This window comes from Natator depressus, chromosome 9 (assembly GCF_965152275.1).
Source record: "Natator depressus isolate rNatDep1 chromosome 9, rNatDep2.hap1, whole genome shotgun sequence".
Classification (NCBI taxonomy): Eukaryota; Metazoa; Chordata; order Testudines; family Cheloniidae; genus Natator; species Natator depressus.
The window spans coordinates 55,565,816-55,578,802 of NC_134242.1; the positions used below are offsets into that span (position 1 = coordinate 55,565,816).

The window sequence follows — 12,987 nt, forward strand, 5'->3', positions numbered from 1 at the left end:
ATCCTTCTTGTAGTGTGGGACCCAAAACTGGACACAGTACTCCATATGAGGCCTCACCAATGTTGAATAGAGGGGAACGATCACGTCCCTCGATCTGCTGGCAATGCCCCTACATATACATCCCAAAATGCCATTGGCCTTCTTGGCAATAAGGGCACACTGTTGACTCATATCCAGCTTCTCGTCCACTGTAACCCCTAGGTCCTTTTCTACAGAACTGCTGCCTAGCCACTCGGTCTCTAGTCTGTAGCAGTGCATTGGATTCTTCCGTCCTAAGTGCAGGACTCTGCACTTGTCCTTGTTGAACCTCATCAGATTTCTTTTGGCCCAATCCTCTAGTTTGTCTAGGTCCCTCTGTATTCTATGCCTACCCTCCAGCGTATCTACCACTCCTCCTAGTTTAGTGTCATCTACAAACTTGCTGAGAGTGCAATCCACGCTATCCTCCAGATTATTAATGATCTGCAATTAATCCCGTCAACCAGATCATTGATAAAAATGTTGAACAAAACCGGCCCCAGGACCGACCCCTGGGACACTCGGCTTGATACCGGCTGCCAGTTAGACATCAAGCCATTGATCACTACCCGCTGAGACTGACAATCTAGCCAGCTTTCTATCCACCTTATAGTCCATTCCTCCCATCCATACTTTTTTAACTTGCTGGCAATAATACTGTGGGACTATGTCCACTGTATCGCCTTGGTCCACATGCTTGTTCCCTCAAAGAATTCTAGTAGATTCATGAGGCATGATTCTTTTTCGAGTGATTGCTCATGTGTATTGCACAAAAGGTGTGCATGCTCGCCACATGCACCAGTGTTGGAAGTTTTTCCCTTAGCAGTACCCATAGGGGAGGGTCCTTTGCGACCCCTGGAGTGGGGCCTCTATGGCACGGTATAAGGGGCACTGCACGCTCCCCCCACCCTCAGTTCCTACTTGCCGCCAGTGAAGGTGCTTCGGAACTGCTCTGCTCCAGCTTTGCTGCAGATCGTCCCCAGAACTCTTGTTCATTCAGTGTATGTTACCTGCAGTTAGTAATTTGATTAATTTTAGTTTAGTTAGTTCATCCGGGGAGGGGCATGCCCCGCGCCCCAGGTTTCAAGTCATGCAACACTTGTAGGTAACAGATGCCAGTGAGTGAGCCGAACGCAGACTTTTTGCTTACGCTGTTTGCGTGAAACCCATCTCAGCGATCGCTGCCAGATTTGCAAGTCGTTTAAGCCTCAGACCGAGAGAGAGAGAGAGAGACATTAGGTTCCAGGCCATCCTGATGGAGTCGGCGTTGATCCCGACTCTGGCGCGCCGCTCCGAGTCAGCACCGGGTACCACGGTGTCAGTACGCGGCGACCCACCGGCGCCATCTACCAGTCGGCTCCGCTCCCCGTCTGTGGGGCACACCAAGAAGGCTAAGAATAGGCCTTAGAATCATAGAATCATAGAATATCAGGGTTGGAAGGGACCCCAGAAGGTCATCTAGTCCAACCCCCTGCTCGAAGCAGGACCAATTCCCAGTTAAATCATCCCAGCCAGGGCTTTGTCAAGCCTGACCTTAAAAACCTCTAAGGAAGGAGATTCTACCACCTCCCTAGGTAACGCATTCCAGTGTTTCACCACCCTCTTAGTGAAAAAGTTTTTCCTAATATCCAATCTAAACCTCCCCCATTGCAACTTGAGACCATTACTCCTCGTTCTGTCATCTGCTACCATTGAGAACAGTCTAGAGCCATCCTCTTTGGAACCCCCTTTCAGGTAGTTGAAAGCAGCTATCAAATCCCCCCTCATTCTTCTCTTCTGCAGACTAAACAATCCCAGCTCCCTCAGCCTCTCTTCATAAGTCATGTGCTCTAGACCCCTTCTCCACCGTGGCACCGGAGCAAGACTGGTGGAGAGGCAAGACCCATGTTGGGCAGTCCTCGGTCCCCATCAGCCTCTAGGCCTCCAACTCAGGTCAAGCAGAGTAGCCCGGCCCGTTTGGAGCAGGCTTCCCCAGATAACTGGATGCCCTCCACACCAGAGGCCCTGCAAGCGGCTCAGGATGTTATGTCCATGCCGGTACCAGGAGCACCGCCAATGTTGGCCCCGTGGTCCAGAGGCAAGCCGCCGCTGGGATCTCCACAGTCGCTCCCGACTCGGTACCGTTCTCAGTCGAGGGAATGTTCCCGATGCTGTTCACCGCTCAACGACCATCCTGTGAGTAGTCCATGCAGGTCACTGTCGACCCCCACTAGGTTGTCTGGCTTGGTTCCATCTGACAGAGACTCCAGTCACCGCTCTGCCTCAAGGAGCGGATACCGACAGGACCGAGGCAGACAACGCCGAAGGTCCTCTTCTCAAAAGGGCTATCATAGTCAGTCACGACACGAATGTTGACACCGTTCTCATTCATTGTCTTGCTCCAGGACCCTGCCACAGCACTGCTTCCTTAGCCCTGGGCTCCGATTGCCGTTGTGGATCTGCCCGCTGGAGCCTATCACAGAGCAGCTGCTACCGGCAGTACCATTCCTCCACGTCGGGCTCGTGGTCAGCACCACTCCTGGCGCCGCCACTCCTCCTGGTCCAGGGACAGCAGCAGGTCGTACATCAACCCAGCCTCCCTTCGTAGTCGTCCATTGATGGGTCAGGCCAGCCAGACCGAACAGCCTGCTCCGCCAGTGCCACAGCAGGTGCACTGGCACCGGGCCCCATGGCCAGCACAGTGGTACCAGTGGGCACCGTGGGCCCTGACACAACCCCTGGTGGGGCTTGCTCAGTGGCTGGAGCCTCAAAAGGGCCATCGGCCTCCCTCTCCCGGCCTCCAAGGAAGGAGTCAGTGGGACGTGCATCTTTGGCGCCATGCCCGGAGAGCGACCAGGGGGTGGATCCTCCGGTGCCGGTGGACACGCAAAATACTGCACCTACCTCCTCGCCCTCCCTTGATGAGGCGATTACGGCCCCTCCTCTCTCCGTCCCGCAGGAGGACTCTAAAGCCCACCAGGAGCTATTGAAAAGGGTGGCATTAACCTCGGCCTTCAGGTAGAGGAGTTGGAGGAGCCCTTGGACTCCCTTTTTAACATCCTGACTGCCTCGGTCCTGGGCAGGGTGGCCTTGCCACCCCATGAAGGGGTGGCAAAAATTTCAAATGCCTTGTGGCAAACCCCGGCCTCCTTGGCCCCCATCTCTAAGAGAGTGGAATGCAAGTATTTTGTGCCCGCCAAAGGACATGAATACCTTTACACCCACCCTGCTCCTAACTCCCTGGTTGAGTCGGTCAACCACAGGGAATGGCAGGGCCAACCAGCCCCTACTCCGAAAAATAAAGATTCCAGGAGGCTGGATTCATTTGCGAGAAAAATTTATTCGTCCTCAAGCTTCCAGTTACAGGTGGTGAACCATCAGGCTCTCCTGGACTGGTATGAGTTCAATCTGTGGGGCTCTCTGCCCAAGTTTGAGGACTCCCTCCATGATCGTGACAGGAAAGAGTTCAAAGCTCTGGTGGAGGAGGGTACAGCGGCTGCCAGGACAACCCTGCAGGCAGCAGCAGATGCGGCGAACACAGCCGCGTGGTCCATGACCTCCGTGGTGTCCATGAGAAGGGCATCGTGGCTCCTGCTCTCGGAGCTATCCAGTGAGGTGCAGAGCTCCTTGCAGGACCTCCCGTTTGACAGCAAGGCTCTGTTTGCAGAGGAGACAGACATAAAACTGCATGGCCTGAAGGACTCCTGCACTACACTTAAGGCTCTTGGCCTCTATGTTCTGGCTCCGGCTTGACTTAAGTTTAAACCATGGCAGGCTCCCACCAAGGCCACCCACTCTAAATACGAGCCCCCTTATAAAAAGTCGGGGGACTATAAGAAACGGCCACAGAGACAGTCTCGGTCTGTCCCCCAGCCTTGGTCCTCCAAAGACAAACAGGCAGGGAAACGGCAGTTTTGACAATGCCCAGGGGCGACCCACTAGTTCTCATCAGGGATCCACCCTCAATAAAGCCTCCTTTCTCCAACCGGTTGTGTGCTTTTCTCCAGGAGTGGTCGCGGCTGACCTCGGACCGATGGGTCCTCAGCACCATCTCTCAGGGCTACACCCTCCAGTTTACCTCTACCCCGCCCAACCACCCTCCTCCCCCATCCCTCCAGGGGGACCTCTCTCACAAGGCTCTGTTTGAGCAGGAGGTGGGGCGGCTCCTTGGCCTAGGAGCGGTGGAAGTGGTGCCAGCAGAGTTCAGACACAAAGGGTACTACTGCTATTTCCTTATTCCGAAGGCCAATGCGGGGGCTCAGGGCCATCCTGGACCTGCGAGGCCTGAACCAGTACATGGTGAAGCTCAAGTTCCGCATGGTCTCCCTGGCCTCCATCATTCCCTCCCTGGATCCCGGGGACTGGTACACCGCCCTCGATCTGCAGGATGCATACTTCCACATCCATATATTCGAGGGGCACAGACATTTCCTCCATTTCAAGGTGGGATAGGAACACTACCAATTTACAGTCCTCCCGTTTGGCCTGTCCACTGCCCCGAGGGCATTTACAAAGTGTATGTCTGTGGTGGAGGCCTACCTCAGGCACCGTGGGGTCCAGATCTTCCCCTATCTAGATGACTGGCTGGTCAAGGACAGCTCTCAGTCGCAGGTGCGGGACCATGTGGTGCTCCTTCTGTCCACGTGCACCACTCTGGGCCTGTTAGTAAACGACACCAAGTCCACATTAGTTCCGGTACAACACATAGAGTTTATCGGGGCAGTTCTGGATGCCACATCGGCCAGAGCCTCCCTCCCACCGGACAGGTTCGAGACCCTGAAAGGGCTCATCGACACAGTCACAAGGTTTCCAGTGACAACAGCCAGAGCGTTTCTCCAACTCTTGGGTCACATGTCGGCGTGCACATATGTGGTTTGTCACACCAGACTCAGGGTGAGGCCCCTCCAGCTCTGGTTGGTCTTGATGTTCTCCCAGGCCAGAGACAGGATGGACAAGGTCCTCACTGTGCCTGAACCGGTGATCGCCTCCCTACAATGATGGTCCTCCCCCATCAATGGAGCTGGTGTCCGACGCATCAGACCTGGGGTGGGGAGCCCATGTGGGAGACGTTCAGACCCAAGGTCTGTGGTCTGCACAGGACCTCGCCCTCCACATAAACGTCAAGGAGCTTGGGGCGGTATGGCTGGCTTGCATGGCCTTCCGCTCACACCTGTTGGGCAGGGTTCTCACGGACAACACAGCCTCAATGTTTTACATCAACAGGCAAGGGGAGGCCCGATTCTCTGCCTGGAAGCCCTCAAGCTGTGGGACTTCTGAATAGCCCATGACATTTGCCTACAGGCCTACCACCTACCGGGCGCCCGGAACTCACAGGACTTCAGGGACTTCTCCTCTCAGCATGAGTGGTGTCTTCACCCAGAGGTTGTGCACAGACTTTTCCAAGAGTGAACCTGTTTTCCAGGTGGACCTGTTCGCGACTCGGCAGAACCGTCACTGTCCCCGGTTCTGCTCTGTAGGGGCTGGGACAGGGCGCTATCTCTGATGCCTTCCTCCTGTCCTGGTCAGGCCAGTTTCTCTATGCCTTTCCCCTGTTTCCACTGATCAGCAAGGTCCTGGAAAAGATAAAGACAGACAGGGCCTCGGTCCTCCTGATTGCCCCGGTGTGGCACAGGTAGCATTGGTACGGGACCCTCACGAGCCTGGTGGTAGCCCCGCCATGGCTGTTACCGTCCCACCCAGACCTCCTCTCCCAGGACCAGGGCTGCCTCCTCCATCCCAACCTAGCGGCACTCCACCTCACGGCGTGGCAGCTCAATGGTTAGACTGGGAGGAAAGGACGTGCTCGGAAGGAGTACAGCACAATCCTCTTGGAAAGCAGGCAACCCTCCACATGCCGAGTCTGCTTGGTTTTCCTGATGGGTGGCTGAGCAGGGCATTGCCCCCGTGGCTGCCCCGTTCCAGCTAACCTTGGACTACCTCCTTCACCTTAGAGCCCAGGGTCCGTCAAGGTACACTTGGCGGCCATATTGGCCTTCCATCCGCCGGTGCAGGGGCACATGGTAGTCTCCCGTGCCATGACTGGCCAATTCCTTAAGGGATTGGATCGTCTCTTCCCATACGTTAGGCCCCCAGTCCCGCAGTGGGATCTGAACTTGGTGCTGGCCTGGCTCACGGGGCCCCCCGTTTGAGCCACTAGCTACGTGCTCCTGGTCGCACCTCTCGTGGAAGGTGGCCTTCCTGGTGGCGATCACATCAGCTAGGCAGGTCTCGGAACTCAGGGCCCTGACCTCTGAGCCCCCATTCCATAAGGATAAGGTCCAGTTCCGCCCACATCCTTCATTCCTCCCGAAGGTGGTCTCCGCCTACCACATGGGTCAGGACGTTTTCCTGCCGGTCCTCTGCCCCAACCCCTATGTGTCCAGCGAGGAGCGCCGTCTCCACAAGCTGGATGTGAAACGGGCTCTGGCTTTTTACCTGGAGCAGACTAAGCCATTCAGGAAGTCTTCACAGTTGTTGATCGCCTTGGCTGAATGCATGAGGGGTCAGCCGATCTCCACTCAGCAGTTCTCCAATTGGATCACCTCGTGCATCCATACCTGTTATGACTTGGCGGGAATCCCTCTGCCGTCAATTGTGAGGGCACACTCCACTAGGGCGCAAGCCTTGTTGGCTGCCTTTTTAGATCATGTCCCCATTCAGGACATTTGCAGGGCTGCTACATGGTCTTCAGTTCACATGTTCACCTCTCATTATGCGATCGTCTCCCAGACCAGGGAAGGTGCCGGGTTTGGCAGGGCTGTGCTCCGTACCGAGAATTTGTGAACTCCTACCCACCTCCAACAGATATAGCTTGGAATCACCTATTGTGGAATACACATGAGCAATCACTCGAAGAAGAAAAGACAATTACCTTTTCCGTAACTGGTGTTCTTCGAGTTGTGTTGGTCATGTTGATTCCACATCCCGTCCTCCTTCCCCTCTGTTGGAGTTGTCTGACAAGAAGGAACTGAGGGTAGGGGGAGCACGCAGCACCCCTTATACTGCGCACTCCAGGAGTCGCTAGGGGCACTCCCCTATGGGTACTGCTAGGGGAAAAACCTAGTGATCAAGTTGGGCCATTTCCAGCACAAATCCAGCACAAATGGCCCAACTTGATGATCACTTTAGATAAGATATTACCAGCAGGAGAGTGGGGTGGGAGGAGGTATTGTTTCATGGTCTCTGTGTGTATATAATGTCTTCTGCAGTTTCCACAGTATGCATCTGATGAAGTGAGCTGTAGCTCACGAAGGCTCATGCTCAAATAAATTGGTTAGTCTCTAAGACTATAGGTAGTAGTTCTGCAATTTCACATTTGAGTTCCTTCAGAAATCTTGGGTGAATACCATCTGGTCCTGGTGACGTATTGCTGTTTAATTTATCAATTTGTTCCAAAACCTCCTCTAATGATACCTCAATCTGGGACAGTTCCTCAGATCTGTCACCTAAAAAGAATGGCTCAGGTTTGGGAATTTTCCTCACATTCTCAGCCGTGAAAACCAATGCAAAGAATTCGTTTAGTTTCTCCGCAATGGCCTTATCATCCTTGATCTGTTCCCGGCAAAGGTATCACACAGACAGACAAAAGCCTTTTCCCCTCTCCAGATTTGAGTGCTTGAGTGCTTGATGCAAGCCCTGCAACTCCTGTAAAGTTAGTAAGTAAATCTAGTTAGAGAATGTGTTAGGTTTTCTTTGTTTTGGCTTGTGAAATTCGCTGTGCTAGAGGAAATGTGTATTCCTATTTTTGTGTCTTTTTGTCACTTAAGGTTTTGCCTAGAGGGATTCTCTATGTTTTGAATCTGACTGCCTGTAAGATTATCTTCCATTCTGATCTTACAGAGTTGTTCTCTTATCTTTTTTTGTTCTTCTAATAAAGTTCTGTTTTTTAAGAATCTGACTGGGTTTTTTGGGTCTTAAAAATCCAAGTCTGGTTTGTGCTCATCTTGTTTATTCTCAAGCGTCCCCAGGAAAGGGGGTGTAAGGGCTTGGGTGGCTATTTTGGGGAAATAGGAACTCCAAGTGGTCCTTTCCCTGTTCTTTGTCTAAATCACTTGGTGGTGGCAGCATACTGTTCAAGGACAAGATGAAATTTGTGCCTTGGGAAAGTTTTTAACGTAAGCTGGTAAAAATAAGCTTAGGGGGTCTTTCATGCAGGTCCCCACATCTGTACCCTAGAGTTCAGAGTGGGGAGGGAACCTTGACAAGGGTATACATTTAAGTTGAACCTCTATTATGGTGTCTTTAAAAAGTTTCCACATCACTTGAAGAGATTTCACTTTTGGCCCTGAACCCTTTAATTTCTGTTTAACTAACTTCCTCATTTTTGTGTAGTTCCCCTTTCTGAAATTAAATGCTACAATGTTAGGCTGCTGTGGTGTTTTTCCTGCCACAGGGATATTAAATTTAATTATATTATGGTCACTATTACCAAACAGTCCAGCTATCTTCACCTCTTGGACCAGATCCTGTGCTCCACTTAGGATTAAATCAAGAATTGCCTCTCCTCTGGTGGGTTCCAGGACCAGCTGCTCCAAGAAGCAGTCATTTAAGGTGTCAAGAAACTATCTCTGCATCCTGTCCTGAGGTGACATGTATCCAGTCAATATGGGGATAATTGAAATCCCCATTATTATTATTGAGTTTTTTATTTTAATAGCCTCTCTAATCTCCCTGAGCATTTCACAGTCACTATCACCATCCTGTCCAGGTGGTTGGTAATATATCCCTACCAGTATATTCTTATTATTAGAGCATGGAATTTCTATCCATACAGATTCTGTGGTACAGTTTGATTCATTTACGATTTTTACTTGATTTGATTCTACGCTTTCTTTCACATATAGTGCCACTCCCTCACCAGCATGACCTGTTCTGTCCTTCTGTTATATTTTGTACCCTGGTATTACTGTATCTCATTGATTATCCTCATTCCACCAAGTTTCTGTGTTGCCTATTATATCAATATCTTCATTTAATATGAGGCACTCTAGTTCACCCATTTTATTATTTAGACTTCTAGCATTGGTATATAAGCACTTTAAAAACTTGTTCCTTTTAGCTGTCTGCCATTAAACGATGCAATTGAATGGGACTTTTTTTATTTGACTGTTTCTGATCAGACCCTGCCTGTATTTTATCATTTTCCATCCTCTGCTCCTCACTAGGACATAGAGATTCTCTATTAATAGATCCTCCCCTAAGGGATGTCCGAACCATGTGCTCCTCCACACCTGTCGGCTTTCCCCCAGCCCTTAGTTTAAAAACTGCTCTACGACCTTTTTAATGTTAAGTGCCTGCAATCTGGTTCCATTTTGGTTTAGGTGGAGCCCATCCTTCCTGTATAGGCTCCCCCTTTCCCAAAAGTTTCCCCATTTAAGTATCAAAGTATCAAATAACTGTAGGTGTCTGAAGCTGTGGTATTACAGTGTGTGGAATGCCACAAGGGGGATGATTATAATGCTGAATGAAGGAGGCGGGGGTCAAGATTGTTGCTTGTTAAATCACTCTTGTCTGAATTCAGGGGCTAGAGCGCTGCTCATTTTCCAGCATTTTCAGTAACTGCTTTGGATTGTGTAACTCTAATTCAGACACAGCTATTATAATGGTTACAGCAGATATTCACCCTGCACCCACACACCCCATTCTCCATACTTCTTGCGTTCATGTTAGTACTGCCTACTGCTTCTTGATGTGCAGTTAACAAGAAGCAGCATACAAATGGATAAGGCATAGAGATGAAGAAATAGCATGAGGTCTGATTGCAAAATTTCTGTAGTTGAAAGTTTGGCATAAATCAGTGGGGAATTCATTTATTGAAAATTAATCAGTTGTTCCCTGGTAAAATGTGGGGTTTTGTTTTGTTTTAAAAGAAGGCAGATGGGAAAGTCACACTTCCAGAACAGAGAAAGGGTATCAGCATAACCCAGAGGGCCTGATTCTCCTTTATACCCAGGTCTCTTTACATAACCCCAAAGGGCCTGATTCTCATTTGCACCAGGCCTCTTTACACCCCACTGATACTGTAAAGGGGCATTAAAGTGGATATAAATTACATTACCGCACTTTAAGGTAGCCAAAGGGCATTAGTGTTAATGAGAATAAGGCCATTACCATTTAAATCAGTGCTGTTATTGTAATCAATTATTTCTCCCACCTCTAGCAGTGTTTGGGAGCCTTTAGCCATATTTGGGAGCTGGTATTGCTGTTTCATACATGTAATAACCTTCCCCATCCCTCATTTATCTTGGCTGCTGTCAGGGTTCCCTCCCCACTCTGAACTCTAGGGTACAGATGTGGGGACCCGCATGAAAGACCCCCTAAGCTTATTTTTACCAGCTTAGGTTAAAAACTTCCCCAAGGCACAAATTCTTCCTTGTCCTTGGACTGGTATCGCTGCCACCACCAAGTGAGTTAAACAAAGATTTAGGAAAAGGACCACTTGGAGTTCCTATTTCCCCAGAATATCCCCCCAAGCCTCTTCACCCCCTTTCCTGGGGAGGCTTGAGAGTAAACAAGGTGAGTACAGACCAGCCCCTTGGGTTTTTAGGACACTAAAAACCAATCAGGTTCTTAAAAGCAGAACTTTATTATAAAGAAAAAGTAAAAGAAGCACCTCTGTAAAATCAGAATGCAAGGTAATCAGATTCAAAACACAGAGGATTCCCCTCTAGGCAAAACTTTAAAGTTACAAAAAAAACAGAAATAAACCTCCCCCTTAGCCTAGGGAAAATTCACAAGCTAAAACAAAAGATAATCTAACGCATTTCCTTCCTATTACTTACAATTTGTAATCTTAGATGCTTAGTTCAGGTATTGCTTTAGGAGATGTATTTTCCCTGACCTGGTTTCTCACTGTCCCGGAGAGAAAACAAAGAAACACAAAACAAAAACCTTCCCTCACAGATTTGAAAGTATCTTCTCCCCTTATTGGTCCTTTTGGTCAGGTGCCAGCCAGGTGTCAGTGTTCCTTCCCCACTCTGAACTCTAGGGTACAGATGTGGGGACCCACATGAAAGACCCCCTAAGCTTATTCTTACCAACTTAGGTTAAAAACTTCCCCAAGGTACAAACTTTGCCTTGTCCTTGAACAGTATGCTGCCACCACCAAGTGTTTTAAACAAAGAACAGCGAAAGAGACCACTTGGAGACGTCTTCCCCCAAAATATCCCCCCAAGCCCTACACACCCCATTTCCTGGGGAGGCTTGAGAATAATATCCTCGCCAACTGGTTACAAAATCATCAAAGACCCAAACCTCTGGATCTTGGAACAATGGGAAAATCAGTCAGGTTCTGACTGGTAAAAATCATCTCTGTAAAATCAGGATGGAAAATACTTTACAGGGTATTCAGATTCAAAACACAGAGGATCCCCCTCTGGGCAAAACCTTAAAGTTACAGAAAACAGGAATAAACCTCCCTGTTAACAAAGGGAAAATTCACATAAAACAAAAGATAAACTAATCCGCCTTGCCTGGTGTACCTATACTGGAGACTTGGATTAGGATGGGTTGGAGAAGATGGATTTCTGTTTGGCCTCTCTCAGTCCCAAGAGAGAACAACCACGTAAACAAAGAGCACAAACAAAAGCCTTCCCTGCCCCCAAGATTTGAAAGTATCTTGTCCCCTTATTGGTCCTTTGGGTCAGGTGCCAGCCAGGTTAGCTGAGCTTCTTAACCCTTTACAGGTAACAGGATGTTGCCTCTGGCCAGGAGAGATTTTATAGCACTGTATACAGAAAGGTGGTTACCCTTCCCTTTATATTTATGACACAGGTTATCTGAGCTTCTTAGCCCTTTTCAGGCAAAGGAGGGATTTTATGCTACCCTTAGCTGTATGTTTATGACAGCTGCTGACAGAGTGGAGTTAGTTTTGGCTTATGCCCTCCCTGTGTGTCTGTGGTATTTCTCTTGGACCTTGCACTGTGATGCCCTCCTGACTTGTGTGTGGAACAGTTATTAGGACAAGAAGAGAAAGCTGTATTTCCTCATGTGCCTCTATTTCAGAGCCAGTCACATAAAATCATCACTGGTAAAGTTTGCAGGTGACACAAAAAGTGGGGGAGTGGTAAATAATGATGAGGGCAGGTCACTGATTCAGAGAGATCTGGATCGGTTGGTAAACACGAGACAAGCAAATATGAGTTTTAACACGGCTAGCTGTAACTGTATACATCTGGGAACAAAGAATGCAGGCCACACTTACAGGATGGCTCTATCCTGGGAAGCACGGACTCTGAAAAAGATTTGGGTGTTGTGGAGAATAATCAGCTGACCACGAGCTCCCAGTGTGATGCTGTGGCCAAAAGAGCTAATGCGATCTTGGGATGTATAAACAGGGAAATCGTTAGGATTAGCTAAGTTATTTTACCTGTCTTTGGCACTGAGGTGACTGCTGCTGGAACACTGTGTCCCGGTCTGGTGCCCACAATTCAAGAAGGACGTTGATAAATTGGAGAGGTGTCAGAGAAGAGCCACGAGAATGATTAAAGGATTAGAAAACCTGCCTTCTAGTGATAGACTCAAGGAGCTCAGTCTATTTAGCTTAACGAAGAGAAGGTGAAGGGGTGACTTGATCACATTTTATAAGTACTTACTTGTGGAGCAAATACATGATCATGGGATCTTCAATCTAGCAGAAAAAGGTCAAACACAAGCCAATCTCTGGAAATTGAAGCTAGACAGACTCAGATTGGAAATAAGACATAATTTTTTAACAGTGAGAGGAATTAACCATTGGGACAACTTACTAAGGGTTGTGGTGGATTCTCCATCACTGGCGAATTTTCAGTCAAGACTGGGTGTTTTTCTAAAAGCTCTGCTCTAGGAATTATTTGGGGGCAGGTCTATGGTCTGCGCTATACAGTGGGTCAAACTAGCTGATCACAGTAGTCCTTGCTTGCCTTGGAATCTCTGAAATCCTCTCCACAGCCTGGATGGAATCAAGGCTGCGTGAGTGTTGGTGTTAGTGGTGGTAGGCAGAGGAGTGTTGGG

At 49.2% G+C, this 12,987-nt stretch overlaps 1 protein-coding gene across 17 annotated transcripts in view; it reads left to right on the forward strand.

The window, feature by feature from the left end:
- Nucleotides 1-12,987, forward strand: part of KIF1A (kinesin family member 1A) — a 212,175-nt gene that overhangs the window by 126,397 nt on the left and 72,791 nt on the right. The gene's annotated exons all lie outside the window — the stretch shown is intronic.